This window comes from Rattus norvegicus, chromosome 2 (assembly GCF_021556685.1).
Source record: "Rattus norvegicus strain SHRSP/BbbUtx chromosome 2, alternate assembly SHRSP_T2T, whole genome shotgun sequence".
NCBI lineage: Eukaryota > Metazoa > Chordata > Mammalia > Rodentia > Muridae > Rattus > Rattus norvegicus.
The window spans coordinates 128,690,821-128,706,298 of NC_141535.1; the positions used below are offsets into that span (position 1 = coordinate 128,690,821).

Sequence of the window (15,478 nt, forward strand, 5' to 3'; positions counted from 1 at the left end):
TATCATTTCTCCACATCCTCACCAACCTCTGCTGTCACCTAAGTTTTCATCTTAGCCATTGTGACTGGAATGAGGTGGAATCTCAGGGTTGTTTGGGTTTACATTTTCCTGATGACTAAGGAAGTTGAACATTTCTATAGCTACTTCATGGCTGTGGGGAAGCAGTCTGTGAATGGCACTCTGATTCCTGGTCGAGATATGTCAAATCCCTGGAGAAACTAAGTGGGAAAACAGGTGCATTCCCAGTCTCCCAGGAAATCAAGGCCCCACATAGCTGCAGACCCACCGCCCCCCACCACAGACCCCTGCACAGAGTTTTGAGACAGACCAGTCAAGGAGGGTAATGCCCCAAGCCGCTCCTCCTCCACAGGTGAGAATGTAACCACAGGTCACATAGGCTCAAGATAGATCAATCTAGAAGCAGGACCACACCCCTAAATATGTAGATAAATTATTCCCAAGCTCTCAGGACAAACCAATAGGAAGTACCAGCTGTCAGGCACTGCCCATCCAAAACTGTACTTAAGAGTTGTGTTCAGAAGGATTAAAGTTGTGTCGGAATGTTTTCATCACCAGAGAACTTCTGTCATAAGAGTTATAACACTGTCACTTAGGAAAGAGATCTGTTCTGAAATCACTGGCAGAAGCTCTCCTGTACCCCTCTCCAGCTAATGAGTCTTCTGTTGGCTCAGCCTGGCCTGAACAACCTAAGCAGCAGCAGTAGAAAGGAGCAGAACCAGCTGCAGAGGCAGGAGAAGCAGTCCCCCCTCCCTGCCCAAGTTCTCTCCCCCTTTTCTGAACCCATGCACCTAGCCAGGCCAGAGATTGCAATGAGGAGCACCCTGTACACACAGCCCCACATGGCCATTTGATATTTCTCAGTTGAGAATTCTTTATTTAGCTCTGTATCCCATTTTTAATAGGGTTATTTGATTTTCTGGAGTCTAACTTTTTGAGTTCTTTGTATATATTACATATTAGCTCTCTATCAAATATAAGATCAATAAAGTTCTTTTTTCAGCCTGTTGGTCGCTGTTTTGTCCTAATGACAATGTCCTTTGCCTTACAGAAGCTTTGCAATTTTATGAGTTCCCATTTGTCGATTCTTGATCTTAGAGTTAAGCCATTCCTGTTCTGTTCAGGAAATTTTCCCCTATGCCCATGTGCTCAAGGCTCTTCCCCAATTTGTCTTCTATTAGTTTCAGTGTACCTGATTTTATGTTGAGGTCCTTGATCCACTTGGACTTGAGCTTTGTTCAAGGTGACTCTTGATGAATGTTACAACACACACACACACACACACACACACACACACACACACATACACACGCCAATTCTACTCAACCCACAGTCCATTTGTATGTACAATCAATCCTTGTAACTTCTACCCAAAATAAAACAAAAAACAAAACAAAAAATGTAGATTTATTTTACTTCACATTAAATGACAGCAACTTTAAAACTTACAAAACAAATACATATTATCAATAGGTATTGAAAATATATATTTCTAGATAATAAGTTTAAAGATAGAAGTAACATTAAAATGTTGATACAGAGGTAGAGATGAGAAATATGCAATACATTGGATAGATGATAGATGACAGAAAGAATGACAAAGATGATAGACACATAGGCCTGTAGATTACACACACACACACACACACACACACACACATATATATATATATATATATATATACAGATGATAGACAGAGAGATGAGAGATATGTAATATGTAGATATGTGTAGGTAGGTGATAGGTAGATGATAGAAGGTGTTATCAACATATATAATGACTGACTAGCTAGTCAGTAGACAGATAGACAGACTAATGGTTGTATATTGTGGATGGCAATTAATTATTATCAGAGGAATGACCTGCCCATACTGATTAAAATAAAACATTTCCTCAAGACAGAAATTATAATTGCTTTGCTGAACTTAAGTTTCTCTTTATAGCCTGAATAAATTAGGTCATTATTATTCTGTGTTCCAATTCCTAAGGGTACCTTACATTTGGTTTGTGCATACTTCACTCAGATTCACTCAGTTACTACCTTTGGCTAATGTCATGATATTTCTATTAAATAATTCAACTCTCATGAAGGGGTTGTGTCAAGTAGCTTCCTGTAAGTGAAGATGTATTTCATTAAAGAAATTCTGATTTTTAGAGGCCCCTTGGACCATTTTTCAATAATAAAAAATACTAAATCTATGCTGTTCCAAGGCACAAATGATCGAGAGAATCTCTGACTTCTAACATGATGTTTTTATACATTTGCTTCTTTTACTAGTCCTTCATAATATATCATTGTCTTCATTTCAATTGTCCTGCCCCAATTCACAATTTTTTCACTCTCATCCAGAATGTTTATCTGACATGTTTTTATTACTTTTCCATTAAGATTGCCCAGAGAAAAGCTATTTCAGTTCAGTGGAGTTCACTGTATTCATTATAGCCAATCAATTGTGTGAGCAGTGGTAATGAATAATCAGAATATGTGAGAATTATCAAAAATAGAAAGGCATAATAAATATAAAAGAGGCCCATCTAATCATTCCCTGCATATTGCCAGGATGATATTGTTTTGATTTGATACAAAATGGAAACTTCACAGCATTTATCAATGCAGTTTACCTTGAATACAAATGTCAGATAATACATGTTCTAATGTACAGAAATAAAAAATCTTGGTCAAAATGAAAAAGAATCCTATCTTAGGTCATTTGGGTTCTTTGGGTTGTTTTGCACCACCGATCAGTTGGCTTTTGCCCATTTTTATTTTCTAACTTCTAACTGGACTCAGGGGCAGTCAATAATGAAAATTAAGAAGTAGGATATCAAATACGAAGGAAGAACACTTGCTTGCTTCTAAAATTGTAAGAAGCTAAGGAAACTAAAGTAAAAATGCATTGGAGAGGTATGGAATTTTAAATTAATTGATATGGTAGAGTATTAATGCGATATATATGAATTTTAATGAACAAATATAAAGTGTTTGCTTCCATAAGAACTGTTGCCACTACTTTCATGTGTCTCATTTAGAAGCATACAAACACTGACATGCTTGGGGAATTATTTCTCCTTAGTTTACTGATTTTATGTGGAGTCCTGTTGAAAAGAAAGTAGTTATTATTTATTATCTTTCATTGTCTTGACCTTGAGGTATCAGTATGTCTTGTGAACAGCTGACAGTATTCTAAGTAAATTAAAATAAAAGAGTAAACCCAGTAAAATGAAAAAGTGAGAAGAAATCATGAGGAAATAATGTTCTTTTTAGGGGTCCACATTAATGATCAGGTTATGTTTGGTAGAATACAGGACACATCAATATGAGACACAAAGACCATTATTTATGAAAGTATATTGTATAGTGGAAAAATCAATAAGTATTCTAAAAGTTCTGTTTTGCTTGAATTAGTTTGAAATGCTACCTTACTTTTCACATCACACAGGCTTATGTTTAAAAAAATTAAATCACACTTAGACAAACAATAACTACTCCAAACTTAAATATTTGTGCAAACATTTTAGCAACATTTCAATACTTTTTTTGGAAAGCTCACTTTTAGATCCTTTTAAACTGAACATCATAATAAAGTGCTTTATCTGAGGAATTTTAAGAAATATAAAAAAATGTATCAAGAGCTTGGGAGACAGATCTGACAGTAAAGTGCAGTTGAATTTCATATTCAGAGTGAAAATGTACTGTGCTATGACTTTCTCTTTATTTTTAGAGTTTGGGAGATAGAGACATGTGGATGCTGACCAAAATAATGTGTGTGTGTGTGTGTGTGTGTGTGTGTGTGTGTGTGTGTGAGAGAGAGAGAGAGAGAGAGAGAGAGAGAGAGAGAGAGAGAAAGAGAGGGATAGAAAGAGAGACAGAGAGAGACAGAGAGAGACAGAGAGACAGCGAAACAGGGACAGAGACAGAGACAGAAAGGCAGAGCGAGATATAGAGACAGGGATATCAATAGACAAAGAAACAAACACAGAGAGGGAGTCAGTAGTAAAGATATTTTTATAGTTCCCTTAAAACTATGGATTAAACCTAATATATTTTCTCAAAGGGATTACACTAAAAAAGTACGATATGAATTTTAATCAATTCTGTGAAAGCTATTAACATAAGAAATTTATTATAACTTTACTTTTAAAGAGTATAAATTCATTTGAAATAACCAAAATCTCAGGATAACGAAAACTATTTTCAACAGTAAAAAAACTTCTGGGGAAATCACCATCCCCGACCTCAAGCTGTACTACATAGCAGGAGTGATAAAAATGACATGATATTGGTACAAAGACAGGCAGGTAGATTAATGGAATAGAATTGAAAACCCAGAAATGTACCGAATCACCTATGGTCAAATGATCTTTGATAAAGAAATTCAAACCATCCAGTGGAAAAAGGACAACTTTTTCCACAAATGGTGCTGGTTCAACTTGAAGTCAACATATCGAAGAAGGCAAATCGATCCATTCTTATGTCCCTGTACAAAGTTCAAGACCAAATGGATCAAGAACTTTCACATAAAACCAGATACATTGAATCTAATAGAGGAAAGAGTGGAGAAGAGCCTTAAACACATGGGCACAGGGGAAATTTTTCTGAATAGAAAACCAATGGCTTATGCTCTAAGATCAAGAAGCTAAAAAGGGGAGCTCATAAAATTGAGAGTTTCTGTAAGGCAAAGGACACTGTCAATAGGACAAAACAGCAACCAACAGATTATGAAAAGTTCTTTACTAATCCTACATTTGATAGTGACATATATATATTCAAGAAGTTAGACTCTAGAGAATCAAATAACACTATTAAAAAATAGGGTACACTTCTGGTTTCTAACTGTGCCCAGAGCTGACCTAATCCCACAGCTCTCTCTACCCACATTCCATGGGGTGAGAGAGCTGGACTCTTAGAAGTGCAGACAATCCTTAGAGAACTCAGGTGAGTTCACCACTTCTGCTCACATTCCTGACCCAAAAGGAAACCACCTTGAACCCACTGGACAAAGGAACCTAGGAGTTGTCAGGGACTGGGACCTTTTGGTTTCTGCCTGCACCCAGAACTGGAAGCCAATCACCAGGTGCAGACACACCTGAGAGCAGAGGTAAGACCAACACTTCTCCTCCAAGGGACCCACCTGGAGCCCTTAGTACACAGGAACTAGGAGCAGTCTAGGACAGGAAACTTCTGGTTACTGCCTGTGCCCTCAGCTGACCCTGTGACACAACTCTCTGTACTCAGATCCCACTGGGAGAAGGTCATTCTCAAGGAGTGGAGACACACAGGCTTACAGGAGGGTCAAACCACTGTTAGAGACAGCAAGACCAGCTAACACCAGAGACAACCAAATGGCAAGAGGCAAGCAGAGGAAACTAAGCAACAAAAACCAAGACTACTCAGCATCATCAGAGCCCAGTTCTCCCATCACTGCAAATAATGGATATCCAAACACACTGGAAAAGCAAGATTTGGATTTAAAATCACACCTCAAGAAAATGTGAGAGGACTTTAAGAAGGACATAAATAACATACATAACAATAAAAAGATCACAAAGGGAGACAACCCTGGAGATAGAGAACCTAGGGAAGAGATTAGTAGTGATAGACACCAGCATCACCAACAGACTGTAAGAAATTGAAGAGAGAATCTCAGGGGCAGGTGATACTATAGAAAACATAGAAACAATCTTCAAAGAAAACAAATGCTAGCCCAGTGTACTGTATTGAGCAGTACTCTCAGTTAACATAAATAGAAAAATCAAGATACAATATGACAAAACTAAATTTACACAATATCTTTCCACAAATCTAGCGCTACAAATGATAATAAATGGAAAACGCCAATACAAGGAGAGAAACTACACCCTAGATAAAGCAAGAAAGAACACCAAGCATTTTTCTGCATACAGGAAACACACCTCAGAGACAAAGACAGACACTACATCAGAGTAAAAAGCTGGAAAATAATTTTCCAAACAAATGGTCCCAAGAAACAAGCTGGAGTAACCATATCGAATAAAATTGAATTTCCACAAAAAATAATCAAAAAAGACACAGAAGGTCACTTGATATCTATCAAAAGAAAAATCCACCAAGATGAACCCTCAATCCTGAATATCTATGCTCCAAATGTACAGGCACCTACATTCATAAAAGTTGCCTTACTAAATCACAAAGCACACATTTTACCTCAGACCTAATAGTGGTAGACTTTAGTACCCCATGCTCACCAAGGGACAGATCATGGAAACAGAAACTAAACAGAGGCACAGAGAAACTAAGAGAAATAATGAACCAAATGGATTTAACAGGTATCTATAAAACATTTCACCCTAAAAAAAAAAAGAATGAACCTTCTTCTCAGCACTTCATGATACCTTCTCCACAATTAACCATATAATCTGTCACCAAACAGGCCTCAAGAAATACAAGAAAATTAAAATTATCCCATGCATCCTGAAAGATTGCCAGAAACTAAGCATGGTCTTCCATAACAGCACTAATGACAGAGAGCACACATACACATGGAAATTAAACAATGCTCTACTCAATGATAACTCAGGCAGAAAGAAATAAAGAAAAAAAATTAAAGACTTTTTAATTTAATGAAAATGAAGGCACAGCATACACAAACTTATGGGACACAATGAAAGCAGTGCTAAGTGGAAAACTCATAGCTCTGAGTGCCTCCAAATAGAAACTAGAGGGAGCATGTATTAGAAGCTTGACAGCACAAGTGAAAGGACTAGAACAAAAAGAAGCAAATATACCCAAGATGAGTAGAAGGGAGAAAATAATCAAAATTGGGATGGAAATCAACCAAATAGAAACAAAAAGAACTATACAAAAAATGAACAAAAGCAGAAGCTGTTTCTTTGACAAAATCAACAAGATTGATAAACCCTTAGACAGACTAACCAGAGCGCACAAAGTGTGTATCCGAATTAACAAAATGATAAATGAAAAGGGAGACATAACAAGAGACTCTGAGGAAATTCAAAAAATTATCAGATCATACTTCTAATGCCTATATTCAACAAAACTAGAAGATCTGGAGGAAATGGACAATATTCTAGACAGATACCATGTACCAAAGTTAAATCAGGATCAGATAAATCATCTAAATTATCCTATAACTCCTAAAGAAATAGAAACAGTTATTAAAATTCTCCCAACCAAAAAATGCCCAGGACCAGTTGGGTTTAGTGCAGAATTCTATCAAACCTTTATAGAAGACCTAATTCCAATACTGACCAAACTACTCCACAAAATACAAACAGAAGGGACACTACTCAAGTCCTTCTGTGAAGCCACAATTACGCTTATATCTAAACCACATAAAGACCCAACATAGAAGGAGAACTTCAGACCAATTTTCCTTATGAATACCAACGCAAAACTGCACAATAAAATTCTCTCAAAATGTGTCTAGAAAGACATCAAAATGATGTAGAGAAATTGGAACACTCCTACATTGTAGGTGGGATTGCAAGCTGGTACATCAACTCTGGAAATCAGGCTGGAGGTTCCTCAGAAAAGTGGACATTGCACTACCTGAGTACCCCGCTATACCACTCCTGGACATATACCAAAATGATGCTCCAACATATAATAAAGACATATGCTCCACTATGTTCATAACAGCCTTATTCATAATAGCCAGAAGCTGGAAAGAACCCAGATGTCTTTCAACAGAGGAATGGAGACAGAAAATGTGGTACATCTACACAATGGAGTACTACTCAACTATGAAAAGCAATGAATTTACAGAATTCATAGGCAAATGAATGGAACTAGAAAATATTGTCCTGAGTGAGGGGACCCAATATCTCTCTCTCTCTCTCTCTCTCTCTCTCTCACTCTCTCTTTCTCTCTCTCTCTCTCTCTCTCTCTCTCTCTCACACACACACACACACACACACTCACACACTCATGCACTGCTCATGTTGTGCACTCACTGATAAGTGGATATTAGCCCAAAAGCTCGGATTACCCAAGATACAATGCACAGACCACATGAACCTCAAGAGGAAGGACAACCAAAGCGCAAATGATTCATTCCTTAAAAGGCAGAACAAAAATATTCATAGGAAGAGATATGGAGACAACGTTTGAAGGAGAGTCTGAAGAAATGGCCATTCAGAGCATGCCCCACCTGGGGATCCAGCCCTTCACATACAACCACCAAATCCAGATACTATTGCTGATAACAAGGAGTGCATGCTGACAGGAACCTGATATAGCTGTCCCTGGAGAGGCTCAGCCACAGCATGTCAAATACAGAGGCAAATACTAGCAGAAAACCACTGAACTGACAACATGGTCCCCGTTGGAGGAATTAGAGAAAGGATTGAAGGAGCTGAAGGGGCTTGCAACCCTATAAGAACAATACCAATAAACCACAGCTCCCAGGGTCTAAACCATCACCCAAGACTATACATGGACTGACCCATGGATCCAGCTGCATATGTAGCAGAGGATGGCCTTGGTGGACACCAATGGGAGGAGAAGCCCTTGATCCTGCCAAGGGTCAAGTTCCACAGTGTAGAGGAAGGTCATGGTGGGGAGATGTGAATGGGTGGATGTTTGGGTGGGGGAACATCCTCATCAAAGAAGGGGAGGGCTAATGGAATAGGGGATTCCTGGACGGGAAACCAGGAAAGGGGATAACATTTGAAATGTAAATAATTAAAATAGCCAACAAATAAAGAGAAGAAATATAAAAGTATTGATGCTTCAATACTTAGAAGGGGGAACAAAATATTCACAGGAGGTAGAGGGTGGGAAAGACTTTGGAGGAAGAGAGGAAGCAGAGGGGAAAGAGGTAGGGAGGATCAAGTATGGGAGGAGATAGGGATGATATGCAGAGGGTAAGGAAATTGAACAGAGGTTTGTAGCACTAGGGGATGGGTAAGTGGGAGTAGTTACCAGAAGTTCCAGTACTAGGAAAGCAAGAAACTCTCAGGACACAAAGGGGATGATATTACCTGAAATGTCCAACAAGAGGAAAAGAGAACCTGTAGAGACCTTTTCCAGAGGTTAGACAAGGCCCCCTGTTGGAAGATGAGGCCACCCATTCATCTCCAAATTTTTAACCCAGAATTGCTCCTGTCTAAATGTAATACAGGGACAAAGTGTGTAGCAGAGTCTGAAGGAAAGGCCATCCAGAGAGTGCTCCACCTGAGGATCCATCCCATATACAGACACCAAAACCAGACACTATCTTAGATGCCATGCCAAGAATTGTATGTTGAAAGTTACCTGATATAGCTGTCTCTTAAGAGGCTCTTCCAGAACCTGACAAATATAGATGTGGATGCTCACAGCCAAACATTGGACTAAGCATGGGACTCCAATGCAGGAGTTAGAGAAGACTGAAAGAATTGAAGGGGTTTTCACCGTATAAGAAGAACAACAATATCAACTAATCATATGCCCCAGACCTCCCATGGACTAAATCACCAACCAAAGAGTACATGGTTGGGGTGAAAACTACTGCATATGTAGCAGAGGATAGATTTATCTGGCATCAATGGCCCTGTGGAGGTTTGATGCCCCAGTGTAGAAGAATGCTTGAGCAGTGAGGTGGAATTTGGTGGGTGGGTGTTGGAGCACTGTCATAGAAACACTGGGAGAGGGGATGGTACATGGAGGTTGTGGAGGGGAAAAGAGATAAAATTTGATTTTTTTTCTTTTTTTTTTTCCGGAGCTGAGGACTGAACCCAGGGCCTTGCGCTTGCTAGGCAAGCACTCTACCACTGAACTAAATCCCCAAACCCTGGATAAAATTTGAAAGGTAAATAAATAAAATATTCAATAAATACATTTGTAAATTAATGGTATTATTTTATCATAATTCAAAATTATTATAAACTTTTTCTAAACTAATTTAGTGCTTCTTAATTAAATACAAAATATTAACTATTTTGGTAATCTTTTGTTCTACTTTGTTTTGTTTTGTTCTGTTTCATGAGACAGAGTTTTTCTTTGTAGAACTGGATGTCGAATATGTCATTCCTCTGCCTTTTGAAGTATTCCACTACTGCCCCGTAATATTGTTACTTATGGAGTTTTTAATTCAATAAAAACTGAAATAGTGAAAATAAAATGTGATTTATATTTTCCACTGATGAAATAAGCCAAATCCAGCAAAATTAGTGTATATAAAGGCAGGTATATTGGAAAACTGCTCTAGGACAGCAGGCACATTCAGAGAGACAGAAATGTAGAGATGGGAAGAGAGAGAAGGAGATGGAGAGAGAGAAGGAGATGGAGAGAGAGAGAGAGAGAGAGAGAGAGAGAGAGAGAGAGGTGAAATGTGAAGTTCCTTTGTTATATAGGGATTGGCTGCCATGGGAAGGGAAGCCCAGCCTCTGGACTGCATAGTTCTGGGAGGAAAGGGTAGAGACTGAAGGATGCTGGCTGGGAAAACCTGGGAAACTCTGCTATGTTAAATATGCACCTCAGCTTCTTGTCCTGGGTTTGAAACTCACCAGTGATCAAGAAACTAATGAACTATTTTACATAACTATCTGTTTTGAAGTTATGATTAAGAGTAAATATCTTTTTAATAATTTTATTAGAGTATAAAATATTTGGCACATTGCCCAATGGTAGAATATTGGGTTCAAATGTTTGAAACGCTGGTTTTTATCCCCAGTAACACACACACACACACACACACACACACACACACACACACACACACAATTAATATATAAATGGAATGAATTGAACCAATAGCATGATTAATGACTTCCTCAGAAATACGTTTTTAACCACTACCACAATCCTTTATGTTGGAGCAATTGGACAGCTGCTTTGAACTTTATGATGCTGTGAAATGTTAGAGGCTAGAGACTTGCTTTAAGAAGTTCCTCTTTGGGAAAAGGCCTTGGGAATCTCAAAGGGGCTGGGTTTCCTACTTCACTTCCTGTCCACAAGAATAACTCCATCTTCCTTTAGCTATGCATTTCCAGTAATGATGAATTTATTTCCATGTAAATTTAAGCCTAAATAAATTTCTCTCCTGCAATTTTTAAAAGTCATTAACATAGTAATAGAAAAGAAACTAAGAAACTTGTTTTCATAATCATAATACAAAATATAATTACAACCTGGTTTTATCTCATACTTTTATTAAATATGTCTTTTTCCATTACAAACATTTTCAGAGAGATTTACTGTAGATAAGTTTACCAAAGACAACAAGAGAATATCTGTGTTCAATCATACTCCAGAGAACCCTAATACTCATTCAGCTTTCACTTCTCATTGATGTTAGTAACCTCATCAAATAGAAAAGTTTGAAATATTTGTTCTGTTAATTAAATACTTAAGTTTGTAAATATTTTTCAGGTCTAAAGTTCACTACTTTGAATAAATACAGAGGCCTAGATAACTAATGATCAATTCGTTAAGTTAGAAAATGTTTTAAATATTTTTATTCCTCTGTTTTAATTAGCTAGAATTATTATAGTCTCTACTTACATTGGGAAGATATATATGTTAAACCCTATATGTCAAAAGTAAAGATTGTTCCTAGGAATGTTTTTCTGAAATGAATTGGCTCCATTTAGTGGAGATAACTTCACTGACCATATAAAATTCTACAAGTTCTTCACTAACTATTCTCTGAAGAATTCAGTAAAATTTAAAAACCAGAGAAGTCATTCTGATTAAAATTCAGAGCAGTCATCTTGTAAATTCTTTATTACACCATACATTTTAATACTCAAATATAATGTAATCCTTTCTATTCTTAGTGATGTACAAATGTTAATTGTTTCATTAGTTTAATAGCATAACATCAAGTGTCTTATGAGTGAATGTTGCTAGAAGCTATATAATGTGCCCATAGCTCTAATCAGGGCTGATAGAAGATTATGTGTTATTGTGTAAATATCAGTTGTCATTTAAAAATGCATCTTGTTTTCTGCTCTCTTCCATTTTCCATTTCATGAGAAATGAAAAAAAAGTCAAATATCACTCAACATTAAATTTTAAAGTATACCTGATGGAGAAAAAATTTAAATTTTAAAGTCTTCTATAGTAAGTTTCAAATATTTTAAAATTGAAGTACAATTTATATGGCTTTGGTTTTGAAGTAAATACAAGTTAATAATAAAGTGCTTTCAATATAGTATGCTATATACTAAGCATGATTCACATTAAAGTGTAAGTTCTGTATGGTATCCAGTTTAAGCAGTAAATGCATGAGAGAAAAGAAACCAGTTAGTCAGGCACAGCATAAAGTCAGTAAAAGTACGGATTTTTATTCTCCCAGACAATTATATGAGGGACAAGAAATAAAATAAATAAATTGATTAAATAAATCACCTCATTCTACAAGGAGAGGGCAGCACAGGGTGAGTGGGAAACTCACCAGGATATATTTTGGAGAATACAGTCAAGTCCCCAGGCTATACATGACATTGCACTTGTCAGTCTGGATACATCTCAGTCCATCCAGGCAAGACTCTGCTTAACCAAAGCAAGCTAGGAAGCTAGACCAATAGTGTATTCAATGATACAGTCCACCGGATGCTAAAAGCATATTTTTTGTAAATTTTTCCTAAAAGAATGATGATTTTTTGATAATTGAAATGTTGAACTTAGAAAATGAGAATAATATAAAAGATTACAGAAGCATATATATATATATATATATATATATATATATATATATATATATATAGGTTCCTGGTGGAGTAGATATAGGGACCATTAGGAGGTGCTGTACACTCCAGTGCTTATGAGTCTGTGATGAACAGAGTTCATATAACTCCAAAAGTGTCTCCATACCCCACTTTTCTTTTTGATACTCAGTTCATCAAAGCCATCCTTTAGAAACAGTGTGATTTCAACATTAGTACCATACTTTACATGATTTTCTTGAGTTTCTTCCCAGAAGCGTTGTTAATTTACATCTGCTGTTATGAATCACCTTGACTTCTGGATCCATAATTGTTAGCCTCCTTCTTGCCTTTCAATTCAGAGTATATCATGTTCACAGTTTCTGCACTGTGAGTGTAATCAGAAGTCAGGCTCAAACTTTGTGGATTCCTCTTTCAATTAGTGTGGGCTTTGGCTGTGTTCCCATGTCTCTTAGTTGTCTCAGCATCATCACTGAAGTTTCCTAACCCTAATTAATTATATACTTTTCTTCTTTTTTTGTGTCCTCTTTCTTTGTGGCTTTTAGGAAAAAATGAAAAACAAAACAAACAACAACAAATAAACAAACCTACTTTGAGAAACTTCAGACTCTAGTAAGAAAAGATACACATATGTTTTTTCAGTCACTTGTGTTTTAATTGAGATACTCTTATTTGGTAATGTTATTTTGATTGGCTTTCTTTCTTTTTTCTTTTTGCATTAAGAATGCTTTATTTACATTAAAATATGAGTTACATTTCCAATGAAACAGGGACAATTTATATTGTATCTACAAAATTTCTACAATATATGCTGTACTTTAAGTGTGCCAAAAAAGCTGAGGAATGTCATGATCAAGCCTGCATAGTCTGAGGCACTGGCCCTGAAGATGCTGGTGTTTAAATTGGGCAGCCATAGACATGTATCTCCTGGTCATCTCCAACAGACACAATTTTTGATCCATTTCCATCATATTTTACTCCCCAAACCTGATCCTGGTGGTCAAAGAAGGTGTGAATACAGGTCCTTGTTCCAACATCCCAGACCCTTACACTTTTGTCTGATGAACTGGAAACAAAGTGAGCGTCATCAGGACAGAACGCAACATTCAATACCCAGGATGCATGGCCACTCAGTGTGCCAGCCAAATTGGCATGTTGTACATCTTGATGTGGCCATCATCTGAAGCCATGACAAGGAGCTGGGAGTCAGGGGAAAAGGTTAAGGATCGAATGGGCATTGCATGGCCCTCCAGCATGCACAGAAGCTTTCCAGTTGCAATATCAAAAATATTGATGATCCCGTCTATGGCTCCACTGGCCAGGTATTTTCCATCAGGACTATATGCAATGCTAAGGATGAGTTTTCCTCTAGTGTCCAGAGAGTATTTTTTTTCCACTTTCCATACCAAAAATGATCACTTTCCCCATGTGAGTTCCTGTTGCCAGATGCTGGGAATCCTGAGAGAATGCCAAAGTCCAGGCGTCCACTGGTCCTGCATCTACAGACTTCATCTGTTTGACATTTTCCAAGTCCCAGAGTCAAATATGAGCATCTAGAGAACAGGAAGCAGCAATGGGAAGGGTGTGGCTGATGTCAACAGACACCACACCAAGCTGATGTCCCTCCAGGCTCCACTGCAGCTCCAGCCTCTTGTCACGCCATTTCCAGACCTTTACCAGGTCATCCAGGGATCCTGTGACCACTGTTTCAATGTTTCCCTTTTTGTTTGTCTCCCAGGCAACCGACCATATGGCATCATCATGGGCTAGCTCTTGCTTGAAGAGAATACTGTACTGGTTGGTCATTTCCTTAACCAAGGATGAAGAACTAAAGGCCAGACAGTTCACCTCACAGCCTTGATTGGCTTTCAAAAAATGTTTCCACTTCCCTCTGTACTGACTCACTAACGCTATGGCACAAATGATAATCTATGCACATAAATATGAATACAATTTTTCTCAAAATCGAGGAAACTTTAGAATAGTCATAGGATATATCTAATATATTATAGAAAACACTAAAATAATATTAATAATTTAAATATTCATTAATTATGTTAAAAGAAGAAACTTGTTGACCATTACATCCTGCTAAGTATGAATTCTTTCAGAAGCTCCAACAAGAAAACAAAAACATGACATGTTAATATAGACCCTGCCATTACATTTAACTAAAGTATTTATTGCATATTAAAATTTTATCAGGTCTTCAATGACTTTATTAAATCCCCATTTTTAAACATCACTGAATTCCAGTTGCCATGCAGAAATTTCAGTATTTAAGATTATTTAATAACATTTATCCCATAAGTTTAAATATCTCTGAAGATAGGATTTCTCTGTCTCAGAAGCGATTAATTTCTATTCACTCCTCCACTAGAGATGGTGTTTCATGAGACCCTACCTCATTCATGCTGGTGTTTTGGATGCATTTACTGCGTGTCTTGTGCACATGCCAAAGACCCTGTGCATTCATGTCTGCATTTATGCTTTCATTTCCAGTAAACTCTTCTTCACAGCAGATGACCATAAATGTTAGCTCTTACAAAATTTCTTCCTGTTTATTAGTCTTCCTGAATATCAAGGTGATGGGGAATGATACAGACATCACATTTGAGCAAAAACACTGTATAATCTACTTATGCAAAGATGGATGTCTTTGATAACTATCAACAGAAAAGTCAATCTTTGGTTAAAGATAAAAAAGAAACCTGGGGTGCAGTTACATAGCTATGTCAATTAGCAGAAGAAGACAATTAGGTCCTATCCCTAGATTGTTGAGTTAGCCAGCCACGTGGTTTTTATACC

General features: G+C 37.2%; 1 pseudogene; it reads right to left on the minus strand.

The window, feature by feature from the left end:
• Nucleotides 1-13,557: 13,557 nt before the first annotated feature.
• Nucleotides 13,558-14,527, minus strand: Wdr61-ps1 (WD repeat domain 61, pseudogene 1; annotated as a pseudogene).
• Between the last annotated feature and the right edge of the window lie 951 nt (nt 14,528-15,478).